The 21975-nt window shown below is 38.3% G+C and overlaps 1 protein-coding gene across 2 annotated transcripts in view; it reads left to right on the plus strand.

Annotated features, from left to right (window-relative positions):
• Positions 1 to 21975, plus strand: part of LOC139949689 (extracellular sulfatase Sulf-1-like) — a 105150-nt gene that overhangs the window by 21952 nt on the left and 61223 nt on the right. The window contains exons 1-2 of one of the 2 annotated variants that reach the window (XM_071948166.1): positions 7260 to 7393; positions 9313 to 9653. The gene's annotated coding sequence lies outside the window, so the exon portion shown is untranslated. Of the gene's footprint in view, positions 1 to 7259; positions 7394 to 9312; positions 9654 to 21975 lie in introns of those variants that run through there. The other variant, XM_071948165.1, reaches the window with a different exon arrangement.

Raw genomic sequence — 21975 nt, forward strand, 5'->3', positions numbered from 1 at the left:
GCTTGTTATTTTATGCACATGTTGGGATACACCAAGTGAGAATACTGGTCTTTGACAATTACCGAACATTTCCTGTCGTCGATTTCACCAAACTCTTTCTAACTTAAGATTAATCTTAAGACTTAGGACGAGTTCATTTCCATATCCATATTTGTTAATGTAAATTAACATTAAAATTTGTTAATGTAAATGTCCAAATGTGCTTGTTATTTTATGCACATGTTGGGATACACCAAGTGAGAATACTGGTCTTTGACAATTACCGAACATTTCCTGTCGTCGATTTCACCAAACTCTTTCTAACTTAAGATAGATTAATTTTAAGACTTAGGACGAGTTCATTTCCATATCCACAGATGTTAGGTCGCATCGAATCCGTCCTAAGTTAGGAAGGGTTACTCGTCCTAACTCAAGATGGGTATAATCTTAGCCTTTCATGAAATCCACCCCAGTGCCTTTAACTTCATTCAGGACTATTCAGTCTCTGTCACCACTCATGTTCTTAAGTGGTCGGATGGTTTGCCTCAGCACTCTGGCCTTGGAGAGAGCGAGGTGTGAGAATAAACAAGCCATTGGCACTACTCCTTCATCAGAAATCACTTCATAAGAATATCTTGATGGTTCTTAGGTGTGGGAGATGTGGTGCTGTTTCTTAGGTGTGGGAGATGTGGTGCTGAAGATATTTAACCATTAACATATCCAGGTTTTGGTGATGTTTGTGTGTTTGTTTGGTTGGTCGGTTTGTTTCCATCTGCACAACAAATGTGATTGGGCTTTAATAACGAATGGGAGACGTTTTCACATTTCTCGCAGTAGTGCGTGTGCTCAGAACTACATGCGCATTACTGAGGATGTACATGCATATTCAGAGCTCCAAAAAAGGACTGTTATGTCTTCTGCCGCCAGCATCTCAAAAGTCACCCATTGTTAGGTTACCAGCCAAAAATATCATTTGACATGTTTGATGTGACTGGTATCCTGCCCAATTATCCTACAACAAATTTGTTAAGCAATATTTGCTGCTTAAAGACAGTGGACACAATTCACTATTGGTAATTACTCAAAATAACTATTAGCATAAAATCTTACTTGGTAACGAGTATTGGGAAGAGGTTGATAGTATAAACACTGTGAGAAACGGCTCCCTCTCAAGTTAGTGACAAATTTGATTTCGAGACCTCAGAATTAGATTTTGAGGTCTCGAAATCAAGCATCTGAAAGCACACAAATTTGTGTGACAATTTTATTTCTTTCTTCCATTATTATCTGGCAACTTCGACGACCAATTGAGCTCAGATTTTCACAGGTTTGTTATTTTGTCCACATGTTGAGATACACCAAGTGAGAATACTGGTCTTTGATCGTTACCAATAGTGTCCAGTGTCTTTAAGCAGCTCTATGAAATTGGGCGTGGTTGCACCAGTCTGACAAAGGGAACAATTGAACTTGAACAATAGCTCTCAATGACCATGTGATGATTCACAACCGTCTCCGCTCCATGCGATTTCAATTTCAGTTTCCTTCCTTATTTTTTTTTTACCCCCACAAAAAATCATTTGATTTCTATCAGTATCCCCCCTGGACTTGGCAAAGTGACGTATGCAGATATTATGATAGGAACCAACCAAACCGGTTACCGTTAGTCCCACAGGGTACATTTGGATGCCATCTATTGCAGCGTCGTTATGACACAAAGGTGTTCAGAAACCAACTTAACCGGTAACCGTTAGTCCCACAGGGTATGATGTATGCAGAGATTATGATAGGAACCAAACAAACCGGTAACCATTAGTCCCACAGGGTACATTTGGCTTTCGTCTATTGCAGCGTCTTTATGACACAAAGATGCTCAGGAACCAACCAAACCGGTAACCAATTGTTCCACAGGGTGTGATGTATGAAGATATTATATAAGGAACCAACCAACCAAACTCTTAGGCATTAGTCCCACAGGGTACATTTGGCTGCAGTGTTTTGCGTCGCTGTTATGACACAAAGGTGTTCAGTCTACTGATTGGATCATTCCTTAAGGGCTTCCTCAGTCTGACTCCCTTAATCTTCCTCTTCCCCCCACTCTCCATCTCTCTCGCTAAGGTTCCTTGTGTCCTGGATTAATAATAATAGTAATAGTGGCTTCTTATATAGTGCTGATAACCATCACCGAGCTCAAGGCACTTCAACGTTCAGTATTTTTTTGCAAAGTATGTGGGACTATGTTTGAATTATGAGACCAGGGGTGGATTTCACAAAGGTAGTCCTAACTTAGGACTAGTCCTAGGCAATGCTAAGAGATAGGACCAGTCTTAAGTTAGGATGAGTTACTGGTCCTAACTCCAGACTAGTCCTATCTCTTAGCATTGTCTAGGACTAGTCCTAAGTTAGGACTACCTTTGTGAAATCCACCCCTACTCCTTTTACATATAAATGTAGCACCATGTAATGGTTTACAATGTGCTGTGGTGCAATATTCAGCAAATCGAGGAACACAAAGACGCACCCCTTCCTTTTTTGATAAGTGCACTGGGTTCTTTTATGTGAGTTACACAACACACAGGACCAACGGCTTTACGTCCCTCCAAAAAAACAAAGCAATGGTTAAGTGTCTTGCTTAAGGACACAGGTGTCACACCTGGAACTCGAACTCACATACTGCTGATCAGAAACACCAGGGGTGGATTTCACAAAGAGTTAGGATTAGTCTTATCTCGAGTTAGGACCATTTACTCGTCCTAACTTAGGACTCTCCATGCAATTTGTATATCTCCTAGGACTAGTCATAAGTTAGGACTAGTCCTAACTCTCTGTGAAATCGACCCCAGAGTTTGTAATGAGTCCAGCGCTCTTAACAGCTAGGCCATGACACATAGACTCCTATCATGCTGCCTCCATCTTGGTCATGTTTCTTGTATTGAATAACAGGAATGAATGCTAATTATCATTAAGCAAATGGCAACCAGACTATTTTGTTCTTCCAGCCTCGGTTTGGCTACATTGTTATCAATGGGGAAAAATAAAGATGGCTGCACCATGATAAAGGTCTATTGCTGGTTCCTTTGCCGGGACTTCTTCTTGAGAGGTGCTTGTCGAGTGGATTTCTTGGGGCTTTCTTCACATCTGTGGTTGGGTAGGATGTAGGATGTAATAAATTATTTGTAGACAGTAGTGATGGATGGGGGCTGTAAGTGGGAGAGTCTTACTGGTGAACCTGGATCGCAATTCTTTGTCAGTTTGGGTTTATCACAAGCTCTCGTTAAAGGGAAGAACATTTGTTTTAAATTTGTTTTACGAAGCTTATTTGTAACAGATTCTTGTTCTAGTGGGAAGTGTGGGCAGTAAGGTATTGTCGTCATGGGTTAGCACAGAGTCAGTTGTATGATCCAAAAGTGATCAATTACTTTACAAATTTTTGCAACATAATGGTGTTTTTTCTTCATTATTCTCTTGCTTTTTTCCTTCATTATTCTCTTGCAACTTCGATGACCAATTGACTCAAAATTTTCACTGATTTGTTATTTTATGCTTATGTTGGGAGACACCAAGTGAGGACACTGGTCTTTGACATTTACCAAAAGGTGTCCACTGCCTTTAAAAGGAAGGAACAACATGATGTTTCAAACTTGCAAGAGGGAGATTTGTTTTGCAGGTCCTTTTTTTGAGGGGGTGCAGGAAGTACCCTCGAAGTGCTTTACCATGTCATCAGGGTGCTCAAGTTGGCTCTGTTGTTTCTATGCACAATTTACGTATGGGGACTCCCACCCCCTTGGCGCTAGCCTCCAAACCAGTGTTTGCTTTCAGGGAGTTCAGACCACAGGGGAACACCACACTAAAAATGGAAAAATTTACAACCTGGGGGTTCTGTGCTTCAACTTTTTATGAGACTTTACAGGCACTAAAGTTGGTCCTATTTAGCGTGGGATTTAGAGGGGCGCCTCTTGAAAATTGGCAGCAAGTCGGTTTAGGAAATAAGCACCAGGTATTTTTTTGTTCTGGCCGAAAAAAATTCTCACACACATCGACCCAAAACTTTAGCTTGTGTATTGGGAAAACCCTGTTGTTAGAGGATTTGAAAGAATGTACCTTTTCGAACATCAATGATGCCCCCTCTCTTTAATAGCTTGACTTAAGGGAAACAGTTAATCAAGCAAGATGGTACATCCATCTCCGTTATGAAATGAGCCTCCGGAGAGATTCTTCAAGACACGAAACCCCCAAATGAATCATTCAAACTCTGTCAATCGAGGCAGCAAATTATGACATCTGGCCAAGCCGATATCATGCCAGAATTAACCCAAACTATCGGACTGGAATGAAATTAGGCGAAGGGGTAATTTCATGGGGAAAACATTTGATGATTGATAAATCTGGAAAAGACGCCTAACTGTTAAATCGTGACATTTCCTTGATGTTTTTTTTTTTTTCTAATCTGAGCAGCAGATTTAAAGGGAAGGTACATGTTTGGTAATTTTCAAAGAGCATTCTTTTCACTTGGTGTATCCCTTCAAAGCATAAAATAACAAGCCTGTTAAAATTTTAGCTAAATTGGACATCAAAGTTGCGAGAAAATGATGAGAGAAACAACAACCCTTGTTGGACAAATTTGTGTGCTTTCAGATAGGAATAAAATACTTCTGGCTAGAAGTCTTTTATTATTTTAGTTAGAAATGACCTCTTTCTCAAAATCTATGCTACTTCAGAGGGAGCCGTTTCTCACAATGTTTATACTATCAACAGCTCTCCAATGCTTGTTACCAAGTCAGTTTCTAAGTTAATATTTGTTTTATTTATTTATTTATTTTAAATCTTGAGACATACACAATAGTTACAAGTTGTACAGGGGCTGTCAAGGTTAAAGCAAAAGTATAAAAAATGTCATCAAAAGATGTGTAAAACCAGACTGTAATTTTGAGTAATTACCAAACATGTACCTTCCCTTTAAGACAAACATTGAATGTATGACTAATGGTTTAAAACATCCAGAGGAAATATAATAATATGAGCCACGGTTGTTAGCAGGGAGTATTGGGTTGTGGTCCCCCATCCCTATTTGTAAGTTTAAAGAAGGGTGCTTGCTGCCTCACTCCTCTAAAATCAACTGGGCCCATTTTCTTGGCTCTGCTTACCGTAAGCACAGAATCGGCGCTTACGGAAGCAGGTAATTCTGTGCCTACGGCAAGCGTATTTCACGGGTTAGCGGCAAATTTTGGCTTCTGCGCGTGCGTACTCTGCGTTACTAGGCATTCTACGCTGACAAGGCTAGCGCAGAAATTCGGCGCTTGCACGTAAGCGGGGGAATCATAATTGTAAGCGCAGAATTCGGAGGTAAGCAGAGCCGTGAAACTGTGCCCAGATGTGACTTCTCTCGTGTCTTAACCTTTGTTTGCTCCAAGTTCAATCAAGGTAACAAACTCAACTAACTAAACTGTTAAAGGATTTGGGTACCTTTTCAAAATGTCCATAGATTTACATTAAACTTACAGGGTATGAAGATAATGATAGTGGAAAGCTTCCCTTCAAATATTACTTACTGAGGTGCTGTAGTTTTTAAGAAATGAGTAAAACAATTTCATGAAAATAAGTTTGTAAATGATTAAAATAATTTTCGTCTCATGAGACGAAAATTATTTTCTCGACATTGTTTTACTCATTTCCCAAAAACTACAGCACCTCAGCACGTAATATTTTCAGGGAAGCTTTCTACTACCATTATCTTCAAACTGTATAAGTTTAGTGTAAATCTGTGGACATTGTGTTTTTTGTCCTACAAAAGTTACATAGACCCTTTAAGCTACTAAAAAGTTAAAAATTAAAAGAGGAATTAGAAATATATTTCCAGCAAGCACCTTACAAGTACTGACTAATCGAATCTGAAACACATGGCATTCAGTCTTGGACCTGACACTCCAGGAAGTAACCCCAAGAACACTCAAACAAAACTGGTCTGCAAGGGTGAGTGGACTCGGACACCCAGCATGTGGTTTGCTCCATCCTCAAGAAAACTTTGCTCCAAGTACTTTTGTAACTGAACATGAAGAAACCTTGAACCTTAAGACTCTTAAGGGGCAGGGATTTCTTAAAGGCACTGGACATCTTAGGTTATTGCCAAAGACCGGGATTTTCACTCGGTGTATTCCAACATATGAATAAGTATCAAATCTGTGAAAATTTTACTCAATTGGTCATCGGAGTTGCAAGAAAATAATGAAAGAAAAAACACCATTGTTGCATAAATTTGTGTGCTTTTCAGATGCCTAGTAAAAGGCTTCAAGTCTGAAAATGTTTAATATCTTAAAATGAGAATTTTTTCAAATTGTTTTTCAAAGAAGTCTTTCTCAAAAACTGTGTTACTTCAGAGGGAGGTGTTCCCACAATGTTTAATACCATCATCAACAGCTCTCCATTGCTTGTTACCAATTAAGTTTTTATGCTAACCACTATTTTGAGTACAAATAGTGTCCAGTGCCTTGAAATCTTGGCATCGCATCAATGAAATTGAGCATGGAATCGCATTTTTGAAATTTCAGCCGTCAAAACATTTCAGGCAGAATGTACCCTTGACTTGAATATCCGTCCTGTGTTGTGTGATACATTTACACATGTCATTTTGTTGTTGCGCCTTGTGATCAAACACCCCGTCTGTCTACATGAAACTCAGGCCTGATGTCACAGAGGCAACGCCTTGGTGCCCTTTTAGAAATTCCAGGAGAAATTTACAGTTTCCTCACATAGGAGAAAAAGCCATGGTGCCCTTGCCCTTTAAAAAAGAAGCATATACAGGTTTAGAATAGCATCAGGGTGCCCCATTAACTACATCAGTATAACAATAAAATAACAATCAGTGAAGAAGTCGTATAGAAAGCTGGATGCAACAACAATTTCAACCTTTTAAAAATCACAGAGTTTGATTTCCTTTTTAAAACAGTGAAAAACAATGTACTTTCAATTGTTCTTTTCACAGTTTCTAAGAAAAGAACCTATTTATAATTACATGTGTGTGGCATTCAGCTTTAAGTGACATTTAGAACCAATGGTTCAACAGTTGGTTCCCCAGTACCCTTGAATTGAACAGGATTCCCCGAAAAAAAACACCCCCACGAAAGAAAAACACCCCCATGGACTGTAAAGCTTTTCTCAATGGTTCAAGTCGCCAGCAAATCAGGCATCAGTATGGTGATGATGTCATCTGGCAGTCACTGCACATTTTAAGCTTGTTGTATGTACAGTACATCTGTGTGTACAGATGTACCACCACACCACCACCACACCACCACCAATACAGTAACAGAAGTAGTATGGTTTACGTGGATTTAACATTGTTAGGGTAAGGAGTTTGCCAGACCTTGGTTGGACTGTGATTGAGGCTACTACTTGACAGACAGACTTCAAGACAAGGAAAGTACGTTTACACCTCCGCTTTTATTATTAACCCTGGTCAGCAGACAGTTTTGGAATCTCTTGAGTGGTTTGACAGATTGTAACATCCCAGGAGTATGGGAAGTATTGCAAAAACAGAGCAGCGTCCTTAGTGTGAGAGATTTGAATTGATACATTGACTCTTTGCTTATTTGTTGTCAATTTCAAAAAAAATTATAACAATACTTTGATACCTTTTTGATGTTTTGATACCTTTTATAGATACATGTAAAGTATTTGGCCATTCCATGAATCCATTACTCACTGTGAATGAAGATGTGTATGTTAAAGACACTGGACACTATTGGTAATTGTCAAAGACCAGTCTCCTCATTTGGTGTATCTAAACATATGCATAAAATAACAAACCTTGAAAATTTGAGCTCAATTGGTTGTCTAAGTTGCGAGATATGAATGAAATTTTTAAAAAACTTGTCACACGAAGTTGTGTGCTTTCAGATGCTTGATTTCGAGACCTCAAATTCTAAACTTGAGGTCTCAAAATCAAATTCTTGGAAAAATTACTTCTTTCTTGAAAACTGTTTCTCACAATGTTTTATACCTCTCCCCATTATTCGTTACCAAGTAAGGTTTTATGATAATAACTATTTTGAGTAATTACCAATAGTGTCCACTGCCTTTGAAAACAAAAAGTGAAAATCACAGAGCAATGTTTTCAGGAGAGTTCTGAAATATGTTGTACCATGGAGGTAGAATTATATTAAATTGCTGTTCCAGCTCCTTCTAATTCTACCTCCACGGTTGTACATGATAAAATGATTTATGTGAAATTGTTTTACGCATTTCTCTAACTACACATGTCGACACCTCAGCAAGTAATATTTTTAGGGAAGCTTGCTACCATCATTATCTTCAAACTGTGCAGGTTATGGTAAATCTGTGGACATGGTGTTTTGTTTCGTACAAAACGTACAGGAACCTTTAACCCTGGCCAGCAGACAGTTAGGAATCTTTTGAGTCATTTGACAGATTGAAATCATTGTAACATCCCAAGAGGAGAGAAGTATTGCAAAAACAGCTAATATCTTTATAGTAAGAGAGATTTGAAATGATGGACTCTTTGGGGGAATGTGATTGTGTATACTTGTGAGTTCAACCCAACGTATGTTGTCAATGCAATCAAATTTTACCAATACTTAAAGGTAGGGTCAGTGAACGATTTCCCTGGTACAGCAGAAAAAAATGCCACACAAAATGTTTTAGTTGTTTAAAAATAAGCATTTATTTTTTATTTTTTTACATTTTTTTTTATGCAAGTCTCCAGACACACAAGGCCTGAAGGCCACTTTATAAGGTGTTGGCTACATTTATTTTTTACTCTTAGGCCTGAAACAAGGTTACCACTTTTACAGTCCATACGGATGTAGGCTTGGGTATCGTCAGTCCGAAGCCTGGCCGGTAGAGCAGAAAGTACTACCTCCCCAAATTTACGTAGCAAGTGTCACGACCGGGACTCGAACCCACACCCTGCCGATCAAACACCAGAGCTTGAATCCGGTGCTCGTAACCGCTCGGCCATGACCTGCTTTTCAGAATTTGCATTCAGTGTGCACCAAATATGCTCATTCTAAGTAAAGTGCGGACGGTGGGAAAGTTAACCCGTCGGAATGTTACCCAGCGTCATGGTTAAGTTACCCAAAATATTAGTCCAGTGCGAACACGGCTTTAGTATTTTCTCACAAACTTTGAGTCCATCCACGTTTAGCGAGGTGACAGTGGGTACTGCTTCTCATAAATCTCATCAATCTTCATGCTTCGTTTCTAAGATTAAAATGTGTGTGGGTGAAAATGGTTTGGAAAATACAGTGCTTTTATTCACACATCGATGTAAGGGTAAAACAAAAATTATAACTATTTTCTTATCATCGTATTCATTTCCAGAAGGAGAGACAGACGCTAGACTTGTCATCGCTATGTGCTAACACCAAAAGGGCAGGAGCCAGACTGTCTTGAGAGTGAGACATCATCTTTGGTTCATCTTACACTCATCTCATGATCACCAGTGGATTGGAAATCAATAGTCTACAGTGACGTCAACCGGAGTGCATCCAACCATCTCACAAGACGGTCACGCCCTCTCTACCGCAGGTCATTGACCCCATGAGAGATTGATGAATATTATAACCTTTGCCAGCGAGAATGATTTTCAGTTAGCTGTTTTGCCTTGACCCATAATCAGGAGTGTGAGGGTGTTGAGTTCTTCAGGCCACTTCATATCATAGGTAAGCCATTGTTTATTACCTTCATGGGCTCAAATTGTTTTGTTGATGGGGTTCTCCACAGGATTTGTCAAAGGTGTGGGGCTCTCTGGACCCAATATTTGGTCGTTCAAAGTTGGTCCAGGGTAGGCCTGAGCAACTAGTGAAATTTACTACTCGACTAGTCGCACCTCAAATAGTCCAGACATTGACACTATTCGCAACTAATTTTTAATTCCCAGGATGCATTGCCGCATATTGGTTGCAAGCAGGCAGTCACAACTATTTTTGTAGAAGTCATGGCACACGATTGACCGAGGGTAGTTGAAAAACGATAGTCGGGACTCGACTAAGCAATCACTAGTTGCGAATTCGTCAGGCTTAGTCCAGAGCACGCTGAATTAAAACTAGGTTATAATTTTATTTTTACCCTACTTTCCGCTGAGTTCTATGCAAAAAAATCCATAGGCAAATCACTTGGGTTGGATTCGAACCCACGATCTTTGCATAGAGAAGATGTCTCACCACTAGACCACTGATGGCTAGAGGCAGATATCTTAATTTGTTTCTGTCTGTGATGTTTTTTAAAAGCTCTATTGTGCAATTAGGAGAAATTTTGGTTGTCACAACCAACATCAGCTGTTACGGATTAGGCCTATGATTTCACCTTAGATTATTTCACCTTTAGGGGAATATCGTCACTGGCATCAAGAGGTCAATAGATAAGCCGTTTTTGACTCTCGGCTGAAAAAGCCGCGCGGCCGGGTGCATTTTTGACTCGAGTTATTCGTTACTAAATGCAAATTTTGAGAGTAAAATGGTTATTAACCTGTATCTACGATGTCTATTTGGCCATAAAAAGGTAACAGTTGAAATATTGAGATCATCCTTTATTGGCTCTTTAACAATCCTGACCTTTAAAAAAACAAAACAAGACCCCAAAACCTGAAAATGGTGTACACTAGTGCTGGGCGAATAGTGAATTTTTGTTATTCGGATACCGCTGGCCAACTATCCGAAATTAACCGGATATTCGAATAGTTTTTTTTGCCGCTAGAGGGCGCTATTTAAAAAAAATAAAATTAAAAAAAAAATATATATATTTTTTTTTTGCCGCTAGAGGGCGCTGTTCGTTTGTGAATGAGATCTTATGGGCGGATTGATATTAGTTTTAGACAGTGTCACTCGGTTCATTCATAAAAATGACCGGATCTAATTTAAAGATGGCGATTTGCTTTTTCTTTTGATCGTGATTGACTCTACGTGAAGGAAAACTTTTGTAATCTTTGAACAAATTACGTCAGAAATGTCAGTTTTAACTCTTCACGGAGGTGAGCATAGTTAAATACTTAATATATGCTGTTTTATGCTGTCTTAATAGAAGTTTCATAAGGATTCAGACAAAATATTCATATCAGTTGTCGCCCGACGTCCGCGGATATTCGGATATTAAAGAATATCCGGTTACTCGGTTGTAATTACAGAATTATCCGGTTTGTAAATAGGTATTCGCGCCCTATGCGGATATCCGGTTAAGAAAAAAAAGGCATTCGCGGTTACGGATAGGAAAACCTATTCGCCATTAACCGGATATTCGAATAATTCGCCCAGGCCTAGTGTACACACTTTTACAAACTATATGTGTCTTACACTGGCATTAAAAGGGAACTAGGAAAATAGCACTGGTGTAAAATAAGAATTACTCTATTTGATTGATTGCTTTCTACATGCAATTGTACAAAATGTTATTACAATTAGACTTTGAATTCATCAGACATACCAACGCAAAGAGAACTAGATGTAGCCAAATAACCTCCATTCATAGCCGTCTTTATTTTCTTTTTCTTTCTTTTGGGGCATTTTTCGGTGAAAATTGGAAGGGTATGTAGAAGTCAGAAATGTTGGGTTGTTTGGTTTGAAACACTGTGGGATACTTTTCCCAATACACTTTGCAGTACAGCTGTTGTTTAGTGTTACACAGTCGGTCTGGAATGTACACACAAGATGGCCGCTGGAGTGAGCAGCACAAACGTGAAGGCAATCGTGACATTTATTCAATCTGACAATCTGGCATTTTATTTTGTGTGCCTCGTTCATTCCAATTCAGACCAGCATTTGTAAGGATCAAAATGTGGGTGCACTCCTACGCATTCCCTGTTCAAGTAGTGCAAAAAAATAGCACTCCGTAAATTTAAAAAACATTGTTGTTGAATCAGGAACTAAAAAGACAATCTTGGCCAGCTGGGTATTTTTTCTTCTTTGTCGGTTGTTAATGAATAATTTATCAAAAGACACTATTGCTAATTACTCAAAATAACTATTATCATAAACTTTTCTTGATTAATGGGGAGAGGTTGATAGTATAAAACATTGTGAGAAACAGCTCCCTCTGTAGTGACGTAGTTTACACGAAAGAAATAATTTTCCATGAATTTGATTTCAAGACCTCAGATTTAGAATTTGAGGTCTCGAAATCAAGCATCTGAAAGAAAGCACACAACTTCGTGTGACCATGGTGCGACAAGGGTGTTTTTTTCTATTATTTATATCTCGCAACTTCGACGACCGATTGAGCTCAAGTTTTCACAGGTTGTTATTTTATGCATATGTTGAGATACACCAACTGTGAAGACTAGTCTTTGACAATTACCAATAGTGTATAGTGTCTTTAGCAAAAAATAAATTTTTATTTGATCCCCAGCAATTTTTTTTACCTACCAGGCTCCCACAATAAAAAATTTAAACAAAAAGAGTTTATGGTCTCGAAATCAAGCATCTGAACGCATACAACTTTGTGTGACCATGGTGCGACAAGGGTTATTTTTTCTTTCATTAATATCTCGCAACTTCGACGACCGATTGAGCTCAAGCTTTCACAGGTTGTTATTTTATGCATAAAATTATGTTGAGTTACACCAACTGTGAAGACTAGTCTTTGACAATCACCAAAAGTGTCTAGTGTCTTTAAACAAAAACTAAATTTCTATTTATTCCCCAGCAATTGTTTTTTACCTACCAGGCTCCCACAAGTAAAAAAAAAAAAGAAAACAAAAAAGGGTTTATGGTCTCGAAATCAAGCATCTGAACGCATACAACTTTGTGTGACCATGGTGTGACAAGGGTGTTTTTTCTTTCATTAATATCTCGCAACTTCGACGACCGATTAAGCTCATGTTTTTATTTTATGCATAAAGTTATGTTGAGATACACCAACTGTGAAGACTAGTCTTTGACAGTTACCAAAAGTGTCTAGTGTCTTTAAACAAAAACTAAATTTCTATTTATTCCCCAGCAATTTCATTTTACCTACCAGGCTTCTTTTTCTTTTTTTCCCAATTTTTTTTCCACATTGAGCATTCTGAATGGCCCTCTCTGACTCCCACGCATAGCAAACATTTCTGCCCTACTAACATCGTAGTTACCCAGTAGCCTTGTTTGAGCACTATAATACTAAACACACAATATTGACATACTTTCACAGATAATTTGCACCACAATTTAGGTAGCTGTTTTGCCAAGTAAACTTTGTTTGCTTTTCATTGTTAAACATTTTCAAATCTGGGTTGATAAACGAAAACTGTACTTTAAAGGTATATAAAAAAAACAGTCAGAAATTTGGGCTCAATTGGTCACCATTGAGTTTGCAAGGATATGATGAAAAATAATAGAATATGTTGCTTTTAGATGCCTGAGTAAAGCCCGGTTCATACTTTATTCAAATGCGAATGCTAAGCCAATTTGACGTGAATTTGGCGTTGAACAAAGTTGAACTCCTGTGAATTTTTAATTGCGAATTTGTTGCCTCAACATTCGTATCGCATTCGCATTCGCAGGAAGTATGAACCGGGCTTGAGGCTTCATGTCAAAAAGCCTTTTTCAGATTCAAATTTTAGGGATGAAAATTACCGTTTCTGTAAAACTACACTCAGAGTGGATTGATTCAGATTACGACTTTGGGTTGTAAAGTTCCTCAAAAGTTAAAGCCATTGGACACTTTCGGTACAGAAAAAAAAAAATTCACAGATTTACAAATAACTTACAGGGTTTACAGAAGGTAATGGTGAAAGACTTCTCTTGAAATATTATTCCATGAAATGATTTACTTTTTGAGAAAACATTAAAACAACTATCAATTCTCGATATCGAGAACTACAGATTTATTTTAAACACATGTCATGACACGGCAAAACGTGCGGAATCAAGGGTGGGTTTCCCGTTATTTTCTCCCGACTCCGATGTCCGATTGATCCTAAATTTTCACAGGTTTGTTATTTTATATAGAAGTTGTGATACACGAAGTGTGGGCCTTGGACAATACTGTTTACCGTAAGTGTCCAATGGCTTTAATGAACACAAAACTTGATTGTTGAGACAGGAGTTCCTTTGAAGTAATAAGGTCCAGATAATTTGGCATTGCCAATTGTTTGAATCTGAGAAACGTACCATGTAACTTTGTTTCCCATTGGCTTAAAAGTGCCCAGCCCTTTTCAAAATGAAAATGGCATTGCCCTTTCAACATGTTCAAAAATTAAACGCCAGTCGTCGATTTCACAAAACTCTTCTTAACTTATGATTAATCTTAGGACTTAGGACGAGTAAAGTTCTGTATGCAAAGACGTAGGACACATTGATCCATCTTAAGTTAGGATGGTTTACTCGTCCTAACTCGAGATAGGATCAATCCTAGCATTTCGTGAAATCAGCTGCAGGCCTGCTTTAAGCTGTATTTGCTTAATATATTTGTAGTCTAAGGAATGTATGTATACATGCATTTTGAAAACATTTGACCTAAATGTTATTTTGTGGCATTTATTTCCATTCCAACAATTGGCACAAATGTTATCAACAAGCTTTAGAGAACATTGTCCATAAGAGCACTGATGAGAGGGGGGGGGGGATAAAGGTATAGTTGGGCCAATAAAGAAAAACACGTTTAGCGTCCTGCCTTTTTTTATATATGTTTTTGTTTATATCTTTAAATGGCTGCCCGACACAATTTTTAAAACAGCCGGCCGTGCGATTTTTGCAAAATTAATTTTTCTCATTTGAGATTGTCAAAATGTTTAATTTTTTTCCTCAAATTAAAAAAAAAGAAAAAAAGGAGGCGCCCTCTAAAAAGGAAGCGGTTGGGAACGGTAGCGCTTTTTATTTATTCATTTGGCCTTAGTGGCAGGTGGAAGAGCCAACCCCTTCAAACGACAGACAAAAGATTCTCGCACCTCGCAGTACCTGGCTGTGAGTTCATTATGTTTTTATGCAGGCGTTTAGATGGTTAGCGTGTACCAATATCTGGGCTATGAAAACATGATTAAACGTCAATCTAACACTTTGGCTATCACGGCTTGGACGCGCTCTTAATCAAACCCGTCAGTGCGGAATAATATTGACTCTGCTACTCATTGAAAGATAGAGTTACACATTTCGATAAAAAGGGAGGTTTTTTTTCCTTCTCTGCTGCATGGCCAGAGACCCGTTCAAGTGAAAAAAAAAAACCGCCTGGATTTGTAAAGATAAATAAACCATCCAAAATAGTTGTTGGCTGGAGGTTTTTTATTAATAGAATGTGTGCGCTAGGGGACCTACGATGCACACAAACTTGTACGCTGCAGGGTTCTGTCCAAACTGGAAGAAGGTAGCCGGGGGAACAAATTTCACAAGTTAGTTTATCCCCTCAAAGACTGGGCCCAATTTCATAGAACTGCTAATAAATGCAGAAAATATTGCTGCAGAGCAAAAAAAAATGGCAGGACCAGTAACAGAGTGTGCGTGAAATGGTATTTTTGCCGGTAACCATATTCTACTAAGCATAATTTAAGTAGTCTTCCGAACTCTTATGCGACAGTAGAATAATTAACAAGACCTATATTCTCAGAGAGCAAAATCTACACGTCAAAGTAGATATAACATTGTATGTACACACAGAGTTACGGCAAACCTAAAAATACACATTGACACCTCTTGGAATGCCTCAAAAAGCCACATTTTAAGCATAATTTTGTTGTGCTTAGCTGTTTTTTGTGCTTAGAAGGAGCTCTGTGAAACTGGACCCTTTCATCAAGCTAAATGTCTTTCCTTTGGTGCATTTCACAAAGAGTTAAGACTACTCTCTAAATGCTGTGTGCTTTCAGATGCTTGATTTTGAGACCTCAAATTCTAAATCTGAGGTCTTGAAATCAAATCCATGGAAAATAACTTCTTTCTCGAAAACTACGTTTCTTCAGAGGGAGCCGTTTCTCACAATGTTTTATACTATCAACCTCTCCCCAAGTCAGGTTTTATGCTAATAAATATTTTGAGTTATTACCAATTGCCAATAGTGTCCACTGCCTTTAAAGAGTCCTAGGACTAGTCCTAAGTTAAGACTATCTTGGTGAAAACGACCCCAGGTCTCGATTTGATAAATCTGCAAAATTGTCTTAAGGAAGCACTCCTCCTCTGCCCGCAGCAACTTCCAAATTGCTCCACCCTCACCAAATTGTTGCCAAGAAACAATTCCTCTTCTGCTGACGACCCTTCTCCCAGTAACCCACCAAAAAGGAAAAAGAAACACCCTAAAGCAACAGGAAACAAGTGACTTTATCAAGAAACCTTTGGAATGTGATACATCCTGCCTCAAATCATCCATGAAATTATGAAATAATTTGATAAGTTAATCCTTCTGGAACACAACCTGGGTCCCCTTGTACTTACCCGGCCGCTCTAGAAAGCCTAGAAACGCAGAAGGGGGGCCTTATTCGCTGATCCAGACATTAGATTGAGATCTTATCTTCCTACAATTGAATTAGCTTGGCTTGGGTAGGTTGCAGAGTTGTTTGTGGCGATTTCATTTTCAACGAAATTTGGAGTCATGCGGGACAGTGGAGTTTGCTTCACCTTTTTGCTTAAAGTGCTGCTTTGTTGTCAAAAGTTGTTTCTACTCTGAAGTGTAGCCAGTTTACAGGCAAGATGCTCTTCTGAATTCCGATTTGTTTGCCATCAGAAAGCTGTTTATATTTTAAATTTCATGCTTTCAGATGCCCCAAAAAAGGCTTCAGACCAGAAGTCTCTTATCAGATTCAAATATTTGAGTGAGACATTACCTCTTTCTCAAAAAAGGGATCCATTTCTCACAATGTTGATACTATCAATTCAACAGCTCTCCACTGCTCATTACCAAGTAAGGTTGTTATGCTAACAATTATTTTGAGTAACTGCCTTTAAATTCTCTGCAAAAAAACTCGGCTTGTACTCACAAACTAAGGGTAATCGAGCACTGTTGCTAAGGACGAAAAATCTCCAAAAATTATGACAATAAATGCTGTAAGAGTGATTGAGGCACTTGAGACATGCTTGACCTTCATGTCTGATCCCTGACCCACCACTACCCGTTAAAGCACTATGGAGTCCCATGGGAGTTAGACTGATACCCAGGGCAAGCACCTTTTTGAGCAATTGAAAACCCATAATCCTAAATGCAAAGTAGAGTTTTTTCCTTTTCCATTCATTGATTCGGTTTTGTTATTCAACTCAAAATTACACAACTGTAGTTTAAAAGAAGGGTCATCGTTCGGTAACGACCCCACGTTTTGTGTGTGTAATTTGTATTTGAGAGCTTAAAGATGGAAGTCATCCTGCAAAATAATTTGAGAGCAGGAGCAAGTTTGAAATGAGTCTGTTTTCTAATTGGTAGCCAATTAAGAAAGTTCCCTGAATAATGGGGTACTAGGCCTATTATGTTCCCTCTTGGTTGTGGGACATCAAACAAGCGACACTATTTTGTAAGACACATTTCAATCCATTAAAGGCAGTGGACACTATTGGTAATTACTCAAAACAATTGTAAGCATAAAAGCTTACTTGGCAGCGAGGCATGGACAGTTGATGATAGTATAAAATATTGTGAGAAAGGGCTCCCTCTGAAGTAACATAGTTTTTGAGAAATAACTAATTCTCACTCAAATTTTAAAAGACTTCAGACCTAAAGCCTTTTATTAGGCATCTACAAGCACACTCTTTTGTGCAACAAAGGTATTTTTTCTTTCATTGTTCTCTTGCATCTTTGATGACCAAATGAGTTCAAATTTTCACAGATTTGTTATTTTATGCATTCGTTGGGATACACCAAGTGAGAACACTGGTCTTTGACAGTGTTAAAGGCAGTGGACACTATTGGTAATTGTCAAAGACTAGCCTTCACAGTTGGTGTATCTCAACATATGCATAAAATAACAAACCTGTGAAAATTTGAGCTCAATCGGTCATCAAAGTTGCGAGATAATAATGAAAGAAGAAAACACACTTGTCACACAAAGTTGTGTGCGTTTAGATAGTTGATTTTGAGACCTCAAGTTCTAAACATGAGGTCTCGAAATCAAATTCGTGGAAAATTACTTCTTTCTCGAAAACTATGGCACTTCAGAGGGAGCCATTTCTCACAATGTTTTATACCATCAACCTCTCCCCATAACTTGTCACAAAGAAAGGTTTTATGCCAATAATTATTTTGAGTAATTACCAAACGTGTCCAGTGCCTTTAAGGGTACAGTGTTTAGTGCATGATTGAGTGGTGAATGGCATCCTAGTGTGCCCTTCTCATCCATCATGATAAAATCAGATCAAGGAAATCCAATGGCTGTCTAAAGCTATCAGCATCTCAAGATTCATAGGGGTAGAAATCTTAGTAGACTTTCCTAAACTCTCTTAAGATCCCAGCTAAACCCCATCAGCTTTGCTTAAATCTCTCAGGGGAGCATAAACCCATCTCTCATAGCTCCTTCCTTTAGACATTGATGTTATTGTAACTACTAAACTAAGTAAGGATGTTGTTAAAGGCGTTAGACACCAGGGTAATTGTGGAAGTACCAGTATTCTCACTTGGTGTATCCCAACATAAGCACACAAAAATAACGGTCTGTAAAACTTGAACTCAATTGGAAATTGGTCATTAAAGTTGCAAGAGGATAATAAAAACAAAAACACCCTTCTTGCATAAATATGTGTGCTTTCAGATGCCTATAATAAAAGGCCAGGGTCGATTTCACAGAGAGTTAGAACTCGTCTTATCTCGAGTCCTAACTTAGGATTAATCTTAAGGTCTGCATGCCACAGTGCAGGGTTGGGACTCGTCCTAACTCCTAAGATTAGTCTTACGTTAGGAAGAGTTTTGTGAAATCGACGGCTGAAGTCTTTGTGAGAAGTTACCTCTTTATCAAAAGCTACGTTACTCCTAGAGGGAGCCATTTCTCACAATGTTTTATACTATCAACAGCTCTTTATTGCTCTTTATACCAAGTAAGTTTGAATGCTAACTATTATTTTTGAGTTATTACCAAAAGTGTTCCAGCTTTACCCCATCGGCTTAAAGGCAGTGGACACTTTTGGTAATTACTCAAAACAATTATTAGCATAAAACCTTACTTGGTAACGAGTAATGGGGAGAGGTTGATAGTATAAAACATTGTGAGAAATGGCAGTTTTCAAGAAAGAAGTGATTTTCCAAGAATTTGATTTAGAGACCTCAGATTTAGATTTTGAGGTGTCAAAAATTTAAGCATCTGAAAGCACACAAGTTCATGTGACAAGGGTGTTTTTTCTGTCATAGTTATCTCGCAACTTCGACGACCAATTGAGCTCTTTCACATTTACCAATAGTGTCCACTGTCTTTAAAGCCATTATACACTTTCGGTAAACAGTATTGTCCAAGTCCCACACTTTGTGTATCACAACTTATATATAAAATAACAATCCTGTGGAAATTTAGGCTCAATCGGACATCGGAGTCGGGAGAAAATAACGGGAAAACCCACTCCTGTTTTCGCGCGTTTCGCCGTGTCATGACATGTGTTTATAACAAATCCGTAATTCTCGTTAACGAGAATTTATATTGTTTTACCGTTTTCTCAAAAAGTAAAGTATTTCATGGACTAATATTTCAAGAGAAGTCTTTCACCATTACCTTCTGTAAACCCTGTAAATTATTTGTAAATCTGTGAACTTTTTTTTTTTTTTTCTGTACCGAAAGGGTCCAATGGCTTTAAGAGCATCGAATTCAAGTTCTGGTGGTTAAACCATTGGAGTGTGGGTTCGAGTCCCAGTCATGATAATTGTGTCCTCAAGCAAGATACTTTACCATAATTGCTTCTCTGCACCCAGGGGTATAAATGGGTACCTGCAAGGGTTGATATTGTGTATGAAAAAGCTTTTGGAGCACTACAGTTGCCCGTTATGTACTCCCAAGGGAGCTGAGAAAGATTAAAGGAATGTTTACGGCCCAATGATAAGGGTATTACTGTGAAGCGCATTGAGACGGTTATTTTGAAATGGCACTAAAGAATTAGTTATTATTAGAACATTTTTTTTGCAAAAACCAATGTTGACTGCGTCCTTTAACCTTAAAAACAGCAGACGAAAAAAGCTGGTGCAGGGAGTGCGTAATTGTCAACTTCATCTCTCTACATGACACGTCTGTAACAAACCTGTCTTGACATGGGTTCCTAGGTTCCAACACACAGGGGTACAAGCATGGGTCACCTACCCCTATGCAGGGTTTAGATACATGTTGTTTATAGCCCCATGGTGTCAAGGCTGGTACATAGCGGTGCCCCTCATGGGGTTTAGGAGGGCTGTCAGGTTGGTAGAAGGTGGTAAAGAGAGCTTTAAAGGGTTGGGTATTTTTTGTACGAAACAAAACACAATGTCCACATATTTATATGAAAACTTACACAGTTTGAAGAAAGTTATGGTAGAAAGCTTCTCTTAAAATATTATTTGCTGAGGCGCTGCAGTTTTAGGAGTAAAACAATTTCACACAAAAAAATAATTTGTGTCTCAGTGCATGTGTTTGTTTATTTATTTATTTATTTATTTTTTTTTTTTTGGGGGGGGGGGGGATTTGGGCAAAGACAAAGTCTTGGATGCTATTGCTATTTAATGTGTCTAGAATCAATGGTTTTTGGTTGGTTTTGAGACATACCTACATGTAGAGTCGATAGTCTGGACAAACTTAGTCAAATTATGGTCAATGAAGAGTTCTTGCTTGTATTTGATTGGAGGTGTTTTCTTGTTGTAGGCTGCCAATTTACCAAGACTTTTTTTCTAGGGTGGATATAAAAAAGTAAAGCTCCCTCAGATGTTTTTATTTTCCCATTGTAAATTCTTCAAGTTGAAAAGGGCTTTTCCTTGACTAGCCCGCAGCATTCCGTGGCTTATTGGCTTGATGTTGATGATTACAAATGTTTTTCTTCAAACAAGCTTTTTCGACACAGTATCCAAAAGTTGCCACCAAAGGGAATCGCGAAAAGAAAAAAAAAAGGGTTAACATCACTAAACAAAATACAAAAGTTGAGCAAAAATAACAAAAACATCTTCGGCTAGACTTTGCTTTTTTAAAGCTTGTGAGAAAGTTCCCCGGAGCTGTAAAGGGAACGTTTGAGTTGCACTCAAAGGGCAAACAAAATAGCCTCCGCTTATACCTACAAACATGCCAGAGCGAAGGTAACACTGTGTCAAAGGAGAATTAGCGACCAAACCAAGAAAGAGATGGACAGCCAACAAAGTTGTGAAACTTGTAGCTTTTTGGGGGGCTCCCTCGAGACTTTGTACTGCCAGCCAGGTCTTGGTTTCAGACAAAAATAAATCAATGTTGAAAGGTATTATACATGATTGGTATTAGGGTGAAAAACCTCGTTGTATAATTTTAGTCTGAAAGCTCACGTGACCACTGTCACTATTTGTCACTATCTGTACCGCCAATCCTGTAAAGAACCTTTACAGGAATACAAGAACATTGAAGATGGCTGCCTTTTTGACAAAAATAAGGCAACGATGAAAGGTATTATACAATTGGTATTAGGGTAAAAACATCAATGTATAATTTAGTCTGAAAGCTTAGTGAGTATAGATATTACATTGATTTCAATGTTGCCTGCCATGATTAAAAAATACATCCAAGTACTGAAATTTAGGTTCATGATAGCTATTATATAAGGCGAACCAGAAAAGCAGCAGTAATACTAGCAATTTATATGGGGCTGGATAAATAATCACACAAAAAAACAGGACATTATTTAAGCTTACAGGGATGAGCTTTTGTTCCCGTACCTATGGACTGACACTACAACAACAAAAACACATCAACTGACTGACATTAACAACACTGACTAACATAAGAACATACTCCAACCTTTATTTGTCTGTGAAATATTTCCCTCTTAAATGCAGTCATACCCAAGAACTAAAAAAAAACTGAAGGTAAGAAACGGCAACATTTAAATTTCGGTTGTAACCAAAAGTGAGGACAATGTGGTTACATGCTGAAAAATTGTAAATGAATTTATTTTAAAGTACAAACTTTTACTTTCCAAGAAA

This window comes from Asterias amurensis, chromosome 17, assembly GCF_032118995.1.
Source record: "Asterias amurensis chromosome 17, ASM3211899v1".
Taxonomy (NCBI): Eukaryota; Metazoa; Echinodermata; class Asteroidea; order Forcipulatida; family Asteriidae; genus Asterias; species Asterias amurensis.